The sequence below is a fragment of the Carcharodon carcharias genome, chromosome 5 (assembly GCF_017639515.1).
Source record: "Carcharodon carcharias isolate sCarCar2 chromosome 5, sCarCar2.pri, whole genome shotgun sequence".
Taxonomy (NCBI): domain Eukaryota; kingdom Metazoa; phylum Chordata; class Chondrichthyes; order Lamniformes; family Lamnidae; genus Carcharodon; species Carcharodon carcharias.
The window spans coordinates 132,472,426-132,488,165 of NC_054471.1; the positions used below are offsets into that span (position 1 = coordinate 132,472,426).

Consider the following 15,740-nt stretch of genomic DNA (forward strand, 5'->3'; position numbering starts at 1 on the left):
CAGTGGTGGCTCAGGGGTTAAATGGCGATTTTCCCATACCCTAGGAAGGACGTCCAGCAAACCCTGTTGGGTTTGCCAGCGGCCTACTAGAGGAGGGGGGGGTCCTCATTATCAGGCATTCTGTACCTGATAGAGGGACCTGGCATCTGGCAGGTGTATGGCCTCTGAAAGCCACACCCCTGTCGATGCCCCTAGCCCCCTCTCTCCCACATCACCAACCCCGTGATCCCCATCCCACCCTCATTCACCTGGGGCCTGGGCTCTCACAATGATCCTGGGCCACTGGTGAGTGCATTGCTGCCAGCAATCACTGCTCCCTCTGGCATTGACAGTGTGAGGAGCTGCCAGCCTCTGATTAGCTGGCAGCTCTCAGTGGGAGGGACGTCTGCCACCAGGGAGCTCAATCACGGGTAAGCCCCAACAGTAACACTTAGGTGCCTGAAAGGCGTTTGATTATGTTGGGCTTCTCCACGGAACTGATGGTTCCCCATTGGTTCTCCAACCAGTGGACTACAGCCTGATGACCTGTTAGAATCTCGGCCTTTGTATATTGTGTAAGGTACATTGCATGACCATGCATACTACAAAAAATTTTCTGATAAATGTACAGTGAATATATCCCTACAGGGAGGTAACTTCCTGCTAATACCATATAGCTCTAAAATGGAGCTTCTGAAATGACAAAAAAAAAGTGATCGTGTTCAAAAATATTTGGGAGAGGTGTGTGGGGAAGTTAACTTCAAAAATTTAATCACAGGAAGTAAACTGAAAGCTGTAATCTAATCCTCATGTTCATGAGACTATTTCAGTTACATTCTGAAATCATCTTACCTTTGATTAGGTTGTAATATTTACTTTTCTATAAACTCATATCTGGAATTTCAATTTCATCCAAAAAATGCTTAATCCAGCTCCAGAAAACTACAGTAAGCATTATACCTTACATATTTATAGTGACAGTTTGATTTTACTCACAATTGTTTGAACATATAGCCTGGGTTTTGCATTGAGAATAATGGTGACTCAGGAGGGAAAAAACAGTAAAAACTGGGAAATAAGAATACTGGTCCGAACAGCTTTTCCTTCTAGGGAGGCTAACAGTGTTCACTTACTATGGACAGCAATTTCCAGAATATACACACTCATCATTAAATGTGGAAACCTAAAAACTGTAGTCTGAATTACCCTGAATTACCCTATAACAGCACCACACTGAAATACATGGCATTGAATTCCATGTAAGGGCATGAGGTTGTGGTACTTACCCACTAGATATGGCTGAAAAAGTTAGGGCTGGTACATCTCGTTGTGAATGAATTTTTAACAACATCATGAATCATAGGGCTGCATTCTACATGCCTTTGCTGGATGTGTTTTCGGTTGGGGGGGGGGGGTGCGAAAAATAGAGCGGGTGCCCACCCCTCCACCTTCTCACCCACCGCTGAGCTCACCCTCATAATATGCCAAAATCGGGAGCCCGCCTGCCATTTTTTAATAGATAATCAAGGGTCAACTGGGCTTTTTAACAAGCCAATTGACGCTGATAACATGCTGCCCATGTCATAAAACAGTTGACGTGGGTAGTCGGGTGGGAGTGGGCAGTCCTATATCTTTTAATTTTTAGAAGGGCAGGAAGGAAGGGGGGCTGCCCTTTGCAGATGAGGGGGAAGCCCCTTTCTTCCTACCCCCTACTGCATTAAACACATCACCTCCACTGCCCCTCCCTAACCTGCCCAAAACCCCCTTACACAGGACCCCGGACTTACCTGTCTCCAGAATCCATAGGGCCTTCTTCTTCTTCTTGGCTGCAGTCCTGGCAGTGCCCACTAATGCGCTCTTGGTGCCGGCCAATTCAACAAAGAAGTATTCAATGAATGGCATGACAATAGGAAGTTCTGAGGAACAAAGGGACCTTAGTGTGTGTGTCCATAGATCTCTGAAGGTGGAGGGGCATGTTAGTGGGGTGGTGAAAAAGGCATATGGGTCACTTGCCTTTATCAATTGAGGCATCGATTACGAAAGTAGGGAGGTCATGCTGGAGTTGTATAGAACCTTGGTGAGGCCACAGCTGGAGTACTGTATACCGTTCTGGTCACCACATTATAGGAAGGATGTGATTGCACTGGAGGGGGTGCAGAGGAGATTCACCAGGACGTTGTCTGGGATGAAACATTTAAGTTGTGAAGAGAGGTTGGATAGACTTGGGTTGTTTTCATTGAAGCAGAGAGGACTGAGGGGCGACCTGATTGAGGTGTATAAGATTATGAGGGGCATGGACAGGGTGGTTAGGGAGCAGCCGTTCCCCTTAGTTGAAGGGTCAGTCACGAGGGGACATAAGTTCAAGGTGAGGGGCAGGATGTTTAGGGGGATGGGAGGAAAAACCTTTTTACCCAGGCGGTGGTGATAGTCTGGAATGCACTGCCTGGGAGGGTGGTGGAGGCGGGTTGCCTCACATCCTTTAAAAAGTACCTGGGTGAGCACTTGGCACATCATAACATTCATGGCTATGGGCCAAGTGCTGGTAAATGGGATTAGGTAGGTAGGTCAGGTGGTTCACATGTGTCGGTGCAGACTCAAAGGGCTGAAGGGCCTCTTCTGTACTCTGCGATTCTGTGATGGGCCGGCAGCTCCAGAGGGCAGGACAAACTCCCCAGTGAGGGGCGGAAGTCCTACACTGCACCTATTTAGCCCACCCACAATGCGTTATGGCTGCGGGGCAAGCTGGCGTGGAATGGGTCAGCTCTACGCTGACTGTGCTGTCGGGCCCCCATTCCACCCCCCCCACCCCCAGTAATATTCTGCCCATAATTACTGTTAATCTGCCTTTTTTGCACTGAAAATTTAATTTTATCTTCCCCTCTTAATTCCATTGTTGCTCGGTACAATGTCTAATCGAGTTACTAAATGATATTTCATTTCCCTTAAGTCCTCAATGATCACGAAAGGAACATTAGTATTCCCCACGTTTCACAAAATGCAATATATGTCTTCATATGATCTGGTGCTGGTCATCCACTGCATAACTAGCTGCATAAATGCAGGAATGAAAAGGCCAAAAGGATAAAGGTGATAGATATTAACACACCTCAATTAGAAGGGAAGTCATCCTTCCACAAATTTCAAGCCATAAATGAAGAACTGCCAGTGAGCGAAAAAAATTCAATGTGCAGACAAATGGTGGAAGTAATCAGGGACCTAAATTTCTATTGGTACCTTCCAACCTTTGGTTGTAATTTTAACAGGAGATTGTGGACAGAATTTCCCCCCTGTTTTGGGGGAAGCTGATGGGCGGGCGCATGTGGGTGCGCAATTACTTTAATTGATCTGTCAATGGCCTTAATTGGCCATTGACAGGTCAGTGGCCACGCAGCTGATTTTGCTGCGCCCCCGCCTACCTGAAAATTTAAATGGGGTGCGGTGACATCGGGAGTTCCGCCCGATGTCACTACTCGTCAGCGAGTGGGCCCCGCTCCCACTTGCCGATGTAAAACCCTGCCCTGTAAGAACCACTACTGGGCTTTTATTTTGTGTAAGGAAGTTATAGCATTTCACCAGGGGCTCTGCTGATCTGTTGCTGGAAAGTCCACACAGAAATTCTAGGTGAAGCTCACCATACTGCATTGGAAAATGATGGGTCGCAATTTATTGTGAGTGACAAAGGAATGACCATTCACCTTGCATACAATTCCACAAAGACTTTTAGCAGGCTTGTTAGGGGAGACTCCTATTCATCTGGTGTCTTTTTGAATTCAGGGCACCCTACAGAGGATTTGTCTCAATTCATGAGCAGTTCAAATATAGCAGTGAGGTTCTTCAACCAGTCAGACTGAAGAATCCCCACTGAGGCAGACTGCAAAAAAGGAAGTAAACAAGAGGAAGTATCAATTAGAATCATAAAATGGTTTCAGTCACGCGTGTTTCAGATCTCTGCAATAGCAGCTCACCTAGTCCCACTCCGCTGCCCTTTCCCGTAGTCCTGCAAGTTTTCTCTTCTCAGATGTTGACCCAATCCCCTTTAGAAAGACACAATTGAAACTGCCTCCACAACACACTCAGGCAGCGCATTCCAGATCATAGATAACCATTAGATTAAAAAAATCCTCAGGTTTCTTTTGGTTCTCTTGTCAATCACCTTCATTGGTGTCCTCTGGTTCTTGACTCTTCTATTAATGGAATTAGATTCTCCCTGTCTACTCTGTCTAGACACCTCATGATTTTGAAAACTTTTATCACATCTCCTCTCAACTTTTCCTTCTCCATGGAGATTAAACAGAGTGTAAATTGGGCACTTAATCTGATTTTGCCTGTTTTCCACCAGGCAGGTTGGTTAAAATAAGCCATTATGAATTTCTGTAGACTTTGCTGGCCATGCCCTGTCATAGTCATGTGCGTTCTAGTAAAGATTTCAAATTTAAAAAAAACAATTAGCATGCTTGAGACAAAATCTCTGGGCAGTGCCAGGGAGCACGCCTGAGCAAAAGCCAACAGGGAATAGCAGCAGCTGATTTCTGAGATTTATCAGTGCATAATTGAGCTGACAGCCCCTGGGGCAGCTGAAAATGAGGGAGAACCTTTGACAATTGTTAAGTAATTCAATTTTACTCCACCAGCGTAGCAAGGCTGGATGTCAGGGCTATCCAGCACCTTTCCAGTACCTGTGCTGAAAAGACACACATAATGGGAAATACATTATAGAATGCAGTACTGCCATTTACATCTCATTATAAAAATCTGCCCATATTTGACACACTCATTGTGCATCTGATGTCCTTTCAGCGGAAAATGTCAGAAGTGATGGAGGCTAACAGGAGATAGTGGCACATCTCTTTAAGAATTTTATTAGGGAGCCAGTGCATCTCAAGTGGAAAATTCTGTCCCTTTTCTTTTTCTGTATTTGATAGCCAGTATGTAAAATTTTGAATGAGTTGAAAATATTTTCCAAGGATTTTTAAAATTTGATCCTCTGGGCTTCACAAGGAATGCTTAAGTTCTCCCTATCTATATTGTGTCAGTGGGGAGTCTCCAGACACCTGATTTTCTGATGACCTCCTGGCCATTGTGGGTGAGAAGTTGGCTGCTGCGATTTAAATGTGCTCCAGCCATTAACATTAACTGGGCCTCATTCTGCTGTGGGCAGATGAGAAATTAACTCTCTACCGTGGGGACTTGCCAGATAAAATTCAGGCCCCTGACTTACTAATGCGACCAATATAGCCAACCACTTTAATATGTCGCTCACAACAAATTCTAGCCCATCATTTTCCAATGCAGAGTAGTGAGCTTCACTCAGAATTTCTGTATGGGCTCTCCAGCAGCAGATCAGCAGAACTACGTGTCTCTGATTATTTTAATGTGGCACAAGTCATATTTTTTGTTGTTATTTTTCTTCTTGATTTAGCACTTTGACTTATACCTATGTAAAACTAATCTGTTTTCCTTACCAGCTAACTTTAGACACACGATGCAGCATATTCAGTAATGCACCATAAACAGCTTTCAGTGCAACTTTCCCACTTATACACAAATGCATACAGACAGACACACCATCTGAAATACAGTACATGAAACAGAAACTATCTGGGTTACCAAAGAACAACTTATAAAATACTTAATTATATATTTATAATATACATATACATTCATTGTCTTATAATATTACAGGCTGTCTTATTCTCCTGCTTCATGTCGTAGAATTAAATTGAATATAATTCAATTTTGCATCACATTATTACAGCGCTTCATTTCAAATCATGTGATTCAATCACTGAAGCTTCAAATTCAATAATGACTTCCATAGGGCTGGGAAAGAAGAAGAAAAAATATTTTTAAAAAGTTGTTGAACTGCCCGCATTAATTTCTTATCGAAGGCCACAATCCCAACTGTTATTTTGCTCAAAGAGCACTCAAAGGAAGGCTACACGATAGACTAATGGAACACTGATGTGCGCCTGTAATGCCTCATTTGGTGAGATTCATCTATCAGTCATGCCACTGTGGGCAATTGCCAACTGAAGGCTAAGGGCTTCATCACAAGAACATTCAAGATCTATAATTATATTAAGTAACTTTACTTTAATGGAAATGTTTCATTTACTGTATGACAGGAGGAATAACACTGCCTTCCAATTGCATAATTTTGGATTATTTTATGAGAGATCAAGGAAGGGGAAGCTGTATTAAATCCCAGCTCAGTTAACATCCCAGAGTGAGGCAGATTCTGAGCTGAAGGCCAGAGGCACATGTAACAGCAAATCTTCCAGGATTTGCAGATGAATGAGGGAGCAGGGAGGGGTTTAAATGGCCAAAGGTCATATTATAAGTCACACAATTTTGAATTTAAAACAGAAAACATTCATCGCACTCAGCAGGTATGGTTGCATCTGTGAAAAGAATTGAATTCAACGTTTTGGGCATAAATCTCTCCTTAGAACTGATATGGAATGACACAGGTTAAATTATGTTACATGGCATTACCAAATCATAGGACTAGGAATATATTAAAAGCAAGTTTCATCATCAAAATGTATGACATTTTTTCATCCTCTTGCTATTTTACTCTCTTGGAGCACATTCGTAGACTGAAGTATATATTTAGCCAGCATATATTTTTGCCAAATCTAAAAATGCTAAGCCTGCATAGAATTTACATTTGAAGGAATTCAATCCATTTTGTGGGAAATGTACAATTTAGGTCATAGGCCTTTAAAGTAATCTGTAATTTTCAATACAGAAGAACAAGCCTTTTTACTATGCAATAAACTAACAGCTCATGGCTGGAATTGCATGATACTAATTAACTAAATTGACTGCTCTTGCCAATACCCTTAGCCCTTTTTTGAGTATAAATCTATATTTAGATTAAAACCAAGTCCATGCCTCCTAGAGTGAACTTGTGTCTCTCTGTCAGTCATCACTGTTAGTACTGTTGAATTCCAGAACGGCTGAGAGAAATCAATTTTATTCCTTCCAGTTTCTGTCCCAGCAATGGGCCTTGCGGAAAACATAAATAATTGCGTTTAACATTTAGGGCTAAAATTTCAATGGCTTCTTTAGACGGGTGCAGAGATCTGATATATGATTAACTCACGCCCGTTCAGTAATGCAGGTAGTTTGTAAACTTTGTGCTGCCTACTAATTTAAATGATAGTGATATCCAGCCTAGGATGAAACATGCTGTGAAATGGCTGTGCACTACAACCAAACAAAGCCAGCGCTACTAAAATCCAGGCTGCAGTTCTTAAAGGCAGGGTACATTCTGGGTGCAGCAGATACTGGAAGTCATTGGAGAAGAGTATCTGACCTACAGAAAAGTAAAGATACTGCAACAAGATGAGAAAAGGCGCTTCGATTTTCTGATGCAATATTTTGCGAACCTGCTGCCAGAAAACCCTCCGGGCAAGTGTTCAGGGAATGGGATGGTGGTCAATGTGAACAGTATCATCCCAAGGACCTGAATGAAGTGCCAAAAGGTTAGGCATGTGGTCAAGTCAATTAATTCATCTTCAAATGCCGTACCCTTACAACAAAGCAGTATATTCACACACTGCTCAATGCCCCTCATTCACATACCAACATTTTCTATTAAGTGTGAGTCATATCGTCGTAGCACAATCTCATACTCACATACTTAGCACTGCTGCAAGTCTCACACCTGCATCTCATACCTGACACACTGCAAGCTATTCACCCATGACAGTCACATCCCCCAAATACATTGCATCACACTCACTGATACACTGATATACTTCAACCTCTCTTGCAAGACAAAGTTGCACATAACTGGAAGCAGCAGCAGCATCTAACAGGCAGAAGACTGACATGGCTGCAGAAAGAAAGGTTAACAGGCATTCACCTGCATGATAAGCTGAGCATGGTCTCACATCAACTGCACATCCATCAAATGGTAACCTTTGCAGTTGAGAGAGATCTCAGCATTAAGATGTGTTACCCGCAAAGTCAGGTCTATGCAGTCGATGTCACCCTGCACTGTGGGAAGCCTGTTATCCTGGTAAAGCCACAAGTAGGCTTTTCTTGTTTCTTTCTGTTTAAAGAAAACACAGTTAAGTCCCCTCTGCTGGCATAATGAGGTCTGTCACCTCTATGATGCAGCAATAGACAGCAAACAGAGATGCTAGATATGTCACTGCTCCAGCCTGGAAGGATCCTAATGCAAAGAAATTCAAGGCAACAGTCACCGTCATGGTCCTCATCCTCATCCTATTCTGAGGCTGTAGGTCTGTTTCCAAGAGATGGCAGAGTTCTCTAAGCATCTCCTTCATAAAGTACTCACGCATTGCTCCTTCACAAACTACTCATGCACTGCTCCTTGCTTAGGTGAAGGTGTGAGAAGCGGTCCCGAAGACCCTAGGTAGGTAAAGCCTCTGACTGAGTGCTTTCTCTCCTCCTCCTCCTCTTTTTGTGAACAGCTCGACTTCTTTGCTGTTTCTGCTCCATCTCCTTCTCATGCTGTAGCCTAAGGGGAGTTGCAACTCTTGAAACCAAGACTGAGAGCAAGTGATGTGGCTAGAGGCCATGCAGTCACAATCAAAACTTTCTCCAGCTGCGGGAACCGCTCCCTACAGATGTCAAGAGTGGCAACACTCAAGTCCAATCAGTAATACACACTGACTGACATCACAACCTATCTGTCTGAATATTGCCGGTACATGCTCGCAACGCCTGCATTAATGTCCTCACCAAGATGCCGTACTCCAGAACAATGCGCATGTGTGCGGACACCATTTTGGTAAATTACACCCATACCACTGAAATTACAGGTGCTGTGAAGCCCAATTTTGTGGCCTAAATCTTTCTGCGGTGTATGTACATCATAGCAGAGATGACACGAGGTTGTAAAATTAAGGGGAGTGATCCATAATGTATAGATACTTTTAAAGGCAGGCAGGGAAGTAAAGGTGAAGACATTTAGAGGGAAGTTCCAGACCATAGAACTGAGATAGTTAATAACATAAGATTAGGAGCTGAATTAACATCTGTAAAGCTAGTTACTAAAAGAGTGGTTCAGAATTATGCTTGAATGCTCACGCAGTAAAAGCTCCCCCCCCACCCCCCCACCCACACACTACCTAAAAATAACAAATTATAAATAATTAATTCATTAAGTTATCCAAATAAAATGTTCTCATGCAGTGGCTGCTTTGCTAATCAGGCAATCTTCGTGTTGTTTGTGGTTCTAGGTAAAGAAAAAAAGGACTGGCATTTCTACAGTACCTTTCACAACCTCAGAATGTCCCAAAGCACTTTACAGCAAATGAGGTACTTTTGAAGTGTTGTCATTGTTGTAAAGTACGGAACAAATCACAAGGCCAAAATAACTGTGAGCTCACTCTGCACTGATTTTGGTGGAGTTGGATTTATGCTTCACTGGTGACCTATGAGCCTACCTCCAGATGACTTCCAGGATCATGCAATATACACATATTTGGCGGTTTCCTGCACCAGTATTGGAACTTAGAACCATAGAACCCTACAGCACAGAAAAACACGCTATTCAACCCTTCTACTCTGTGCCGAAATATTATTCCGCTAGTCCCATTGACCTGCACCCAGTCCATAACCCTCCAGACCTCTCCCATCCATGTATCTATTCAATTTATTCTTAAAACTTAAGAGTGAGCCCGCATTTATCATGTCAGATGGCAGCTCGTTCCACACTCCCACCACTCTCTGAGTGAAGAAGTTCCCCCTAATGTTCCCCCTAAACCTTTCCCCTTTCACCCTAAAGCCATGTCCTCTCGTGTTTATCTCTCCTAATCTAAGTGGAAAGAGCCTACTTGCATTTACTCTGTCTATACCCCTCCTAATTTTGTAAACTTCTATCAAATCTCCCCTCATACTTCTACGCTCCAAGGAATAAAGTCCTAACACGTTTAACCTTTCCCTGTAACTCAACTCCTGAAGACCTGGCAACATCCTAGTAAATCTTCTCTGCACTCTTTCAATCTTATTGATATCCTTCCTGTAGTTAGGTGACCAGAACTGCACACAATACTCCAAAGTTGGCCTCACCAATGTCTTATACAACCTCACCATAACATCCCAACTCCTATACTCAATACAAAAACAGAATTACCTGGAAAAACTTAGCAGGTCTGGCAGCATCGGCAGAGAAGAAAACAGTTGACGTTTTGAGTCCTCATGACTCTTCGACAGAACTTGAGTGAGTCCAAGAAAGGGGTGAAATATAAGCTGGTTTAAAGTGTGTGTGGGGGGGGTGGTTTGGGTGGGGGGAGAGAGAGTCAAGTGGAAGGGGTTGGTGAACCCCCTCCACTTCTCTCTCTCTCCCTCCACCCAAACCCCCCCCCCCCACACACCTTAAACCAGCTTATATTTCACCCCTTTCTTGGACTCACTCAAGTTCTGTCGAAGGGTCATGAGGACTCAAAACGTCAACTTTTTTCTTCTCCGCCGATGCTGTCAGACCTGCTGAGTTTTTCCAGGTAATTCTGTTTTTGTTTTGGATTTCCAGCATCCACAGTTTTTTTGTTTTTATCCTATGCTCAATACTTTGATTTATGAAGGCCAGTATGCCAAAAGTTTTCTTTACAACCCTGTCTACCAGTGACGCCACTTTCAGGGAATTACGTATCTGAACTCCCAGATCCCTTTGTTCCTCCGCACTCCTCAGTGCCCGACCATTTACTGTGTATGTCCTACCTTGGTTTGTCCTTCCAAAATGCAACACCTCACACTTTTCTGCATTAAATTCCATCTGCCATTTTCTGGCCCATTTTTCCAGTTGGTCCAGATCCCTCTGCAAGCTTTGAAAGCCTTCCTCGCTGTCCATAACGCCTCCAATCTTAGTGTCATCAGCAAACTTGCTGATCCAATTCACCACATTATCATCCAGATCATTGATATAGACAACAAACAACAATGGTCCCAGTACAGATCCCTGAGGCACACCACTAGTCACAGGCCTCCAGTCTGAGAAGCAATCATCCACTACTGCTCTCTGTCTTCTCCCACACAGCCAATTTCGAATCCAGTTTACAACCTCTCCATGGATACCAAGTGTCTGAACCTTCTGAACTAACCTCCCATGTGGGACCCTGTCAAAGGCCTTACTAAAGTCCATGTAGACAACATCCACAGCCTTTCCTTCATCTACTTTCTTGGTAACCTCCTCGAAAAATTCTACAAGGTTCGTTAAACACGACCTACCACGCACAAAGCCATGCTATCAGCCCTTGTCTTTCCAAATAATTGTATATCCGATCTCTCAGAACACCTTCCAATAATTTACCTACTACTGACATCAGGCTCACTGGCCTGTAATTACCTGGTTTACTTTTGGAGCCTTTTTTAAACAACATGAGCTACCCTCCAATCTTCTGGCACCACACTCGTGGCTAAGGACATTTTAAATATTTCTGCCAGGGCCCCTGCAAATTCTACACTAGTCTCCCTCAAGGTCTGAGGGAATATCATGTCAGGCCCGGGGGATTTATCTACCTTTATTTGCTGTAAGGCAGCAAGCACCTCCTCCTCTTTAATCTCTATATGTTCCATGACACTACTGCTTGTTTCCCTTCCTTCCTTATACACTCTGCCAGTTTCCTGAGTAAATATTGATGCAAAAAAAACTGTTTAAGATCTCCCCCATCTCATGAGACTCCACACATAGATAACCACTCTGATCTTCAAGGGGACCAATTGTGTCCCTTACTATCCTTTTCTCTTAATTTCCTTGTAGAAACCCTTTGGGTTTACCTTCACATTATCTGCCAAAACAACCTCATGTCTTCTTTTTGCCTTCCTGATTTCCTTCTTTAGTATTTTCTTACATTGTCTATATGCTACAAGTACCTCATTTGCTCCTTGTTGCCTATACCTGCTATACGCCTCTCTCTTCTCCTTAACCAGATCACCAATATCCCTTGAAAACCAAGGTTCCCTATGCCTGTTAACTTCGCCTTTAATTCTGACAGGAACATGCAAACTCTGCACTCTCAAAATTTCGCCTTTGAATGCCTTCCACTTACTGAACACATCCTTGCCAGAAAACAACTTATCCCAATCCACTCTTCCTAGATCCTTTCTCATTTCCACAAAATTGGCCTTTCTCCAATTTAGAATCTCAACTCGAGGACCAGACCTATCCTTATCCATAATTAACTTAAAACTAATGACATTGTGGTCACTGGACCCAAAATGTTCGCCTACACATACTTCTGTCACCTGACCTGTCTGGTTCCCAAACAGATCAAGTATTGCATCCTCTCTCGTTGGTACCTCTATATATTGATTTAGAAAACTTTCCTGAACACATTTGACAAACTCCAAGCCATCCAGCCCTTTTACATATGAGAGTCCCAGTCAATATGTGGAAAGTTAAAATCTCCTACTATCACTACTTTCTGTTTCTTACATTAGTCTGCTAAGTCTCTACAGGTTTGCTCCTCCAAATCTCTTTGACTATTGGGTGGTCTATAATACAACCCTATTAGTGTGGTCACACCTTTCCCGTTCCTCAGCTCCACCCATATGGCCTCTGTAGACGAGCCCTCCGGGCAGTCCTGTCTATGCACAGCTGTGATATTTTCCCTGACTAGTAATGCCACTCCTCCCCCTTTCATCCCTCCCCTTCTATCACGTCTGAAACAATGGAACCCCAGAACATTGAGCTGCCAGTCCTGCCCCTCCTGCAACCAAGTCTCACTAATAGCAATAATGTCGTAATCCCACGTGCCAATCCATGCCCTAAGCTCATCTGCCTTTTCGACAATACTCCTTGCATTGAAATAAATGCACCTGAGAACATTTCTGTCACGTACAAACCTTTGATTTCTGTCTTTACACGCATTCCTCACTTGACCTTTATCCTCCTCCACCTCACTATCTGCTCTAACACTCTGGTTCCCCTCCCCCTGCAAATCTAGTTTAAACCCCCCTGGAGCAGCAGTAGCAAACCTCCCTGCAAGGATGTTAGTCCCCCTCCAGTTCAGGTGCAAACTGTCCCATCTGAACAGGTCCCATCTTCCCTGGAACAGAGCCCAATTGTCCGGAAACATGAAGCCCTCCCTCCTGCACCATCTCCTTAGCCACGTATTTAGCTGCATTATCTTCCTATTTCTAACCTCACTAGCATGTGGCACGGGTAGCACTGCTGAGATCGCAACCCTGGAGGTCCTGTCCTTCAACTTTGCACCTAACTCCTTAAACTCTCTTTGCAGGACCTCCTCCTCCTTCCTATCCATGTCATTGGTCCCTACAAAGACCACAACATCTGGCTGCTCACCCTCCCTCCTGAGAATACTGAGAACTCGATCCGAGATATCGCGGACCCTGTCACCAGGGAGGCAACAGACCATCCGGGATTCTTGATTTCTCCCACAGAACCTCTTATGGACCCCCTAACTATCGAATCCCCTATCACTACTGCTCTCCTCTTTTCCCTCCTTCCTTTCTGAGCTGAGGGTCCAGTCTCGGTGCCAGAGATGCGACCACTACAACTTGTCCCTGGTAGGTCGTCCCCACCAACAGTATCCAAAACGGTATACCTATTGTTGATGGGAACTGCCACAGGGGTGCTCTGCTCTTTCTGTTTATTCCCCTTCCCTCTCCTGACAGTCACCCAGTTACCTGCCTCCTGACTTTTAGGAGTGACTGTCTCCCTGAAACTCCTGTCTATTACTGCCTCTGCCTCCCGTATGATCCGAAGTTCATCCAGCTCCAGCTCCAGTTCCCTAATTCGGTTTGTCAGGAGCTGTAGCTGGATGCATCTTTTGCAGGTGTAGTCATCAGGGACAAGTGTGCTGTCCCAGACTTCCCACATGCTGCATTTGGAGCAGTCAACTGTCCTAACTGCTGCCTCCATTACCTACTAATAACTTACCTTGCCTTACCTCACTGGGAGCAAGCTTGTCCTCAGCCTCTGCTTGCCGAAGCCTCTCGAGCCAAAGCCTCAAAGCTCCACTCCTTCACTGGGCCACTCACACACTGGCTGCTCACACACTGGCCACTCCTCTTCAGCTTCCCCTCCTTTTATTTTCAATCTCCCAATCACCTCTCCTCTCGCGCAGTTTTCAATCTCCAGACTGATTCCTCTCACGTGCTGTTTTCAACCTCCCGACTGACTCTCTTCTCGCGCTGTTTTCAATCTCCCAATCACCTCTCCTCTCGCGCTGTTTTCAATCTCCCAATCACCTCTCCTCTCGCGCTGTTTTCAATCTCCTGACTCACTGTCCTCTCGCGCTGTTTTCAATCTCTGAATTTGTTCTTGAATACAACTAGTTGGGGGGAGTGTGGGAGAGAGAATCAATAGGAGAAATGGAATGTTGACTAGTCACTTGTCTGCAATGCCAACAAACCTGATTAGAAGCTTCCGAATACACTTCAAATTGGTCACTTTGCAAGAAGGCATATGTCACCAGGACTAACAGTGCATGTTTTAAATGCTTCAGTTCATGATGCAGCTTGGAAAATTCTTAAGGACCAGCTCTGCCAGCATTTCATTGGCATGCAATTCTTTTGAGCCATGAGAGGTAGGACTACAGAGTATGCCAGCGGCAATCGACATCATCTCATCAATCTTGTTGCTCTTATTGACCAAGATTTTGCAGTGAGCATTGAAGGAATGACTTTCACCATTCATTTCGGATACAGTTGGCTACAGATTTTCAGCAGGCCTGTCAGCAGAGACATCTGGTCATTTGGCCTATGTTTGAAATCAGCACCATTTGCGAAGGATCTGTGGCATTGGTTAGCTCAACCTTAAAGAAACTTGGAGCTGCATGATTACCTTTACTTCCTAATTCCTTTCAATGCTCCATCAAAAGCAGCAAGCAGCAAGTTATGTTCAGAGTTGAATCTTAGGGCTGGATTTTTGCTCTTGAGACGGGTAGCTCGAGCTCAGAAACTTCCTGACTCGGCAGACAGGCTTCAACCTAAAGGGTCCCATTAGACCTAATTTTAAGCTCCAGGAAGGCAGGGGCAGGATAGAGTCTGGCCCACTAACTCCCGTAGCAGATTGGAGGTGGGCAAGTGCAAAGGTGGTCTAGTTAGAAGGTCTGCCTTGGCACTATGCGACTTTAACCCAGTTGTTCTGGAAGTTGTTAGGCCCTCTAACCCTCACCACTCACACCCCCTCATATCCCCATATCACCTCTATGCCAAATCATACCCACAACACCCCCTGCCCCTGCATGCCCTCTATAGCCACTCGCCCAGTATCCACTATGGGCAAACCTCAGGAGGCATGTGCAGATGAAAAAAGCAAACTTCTAACAATATAACACATTTCACACTCATACACACTTGATAGTGAAAAACCCCTCATTCATGAAACCCTTCCAAAGCTTTTAAATCTCTTCAAGTGGTAAATCTATTATTAAAAACAAACACACTTTTCTTCAGTAGCCACATCACAGATAATTAATCATTTAAAAGCCTCTTTAAACAGTCAATCGAACTCAGAGCCCCCTGCAGAGCTTTTGAAACTCAAAGGGAAATGCATAATGACATAATATCAGCCCTTGGGAAATGTCAACAAAGAACTCTATTGAAACTGTGGAACAGGTGGTCAAGTTTTTTTTTTCCCTACACCAGATGGCCTGGCAATCAGAAGTCCAGTTGGCATTGTTTTGTTTGTTTCTCACTGACAGCTTAAAACTATATTTTACAAGTTGAAAGAGCAAGGGATTTAAAAAAACTTCATTTAATGACACTTGAACAGATCTTATCCACCCTTCAAGAGCATTTACATATGCTGCATCAAT

At 44.0% G+C, this 15,740-nt stretch overlaps 1 protein-coding gene across 1 annotated transcript in view; it reads right to left on the reverse strand.

Annotated features, from left to right (window-relative positions):
• slc35f1 (solute carrier family 35 member F1) overlaps positions 1 to 15,740 on the reverse strand; it is a 455,916-nt gene that overhangs the window by 98,431 nt on the left and 341,745 nt on the right. The gene's annotated exons all lie outside the window — the stretch shown is intronic.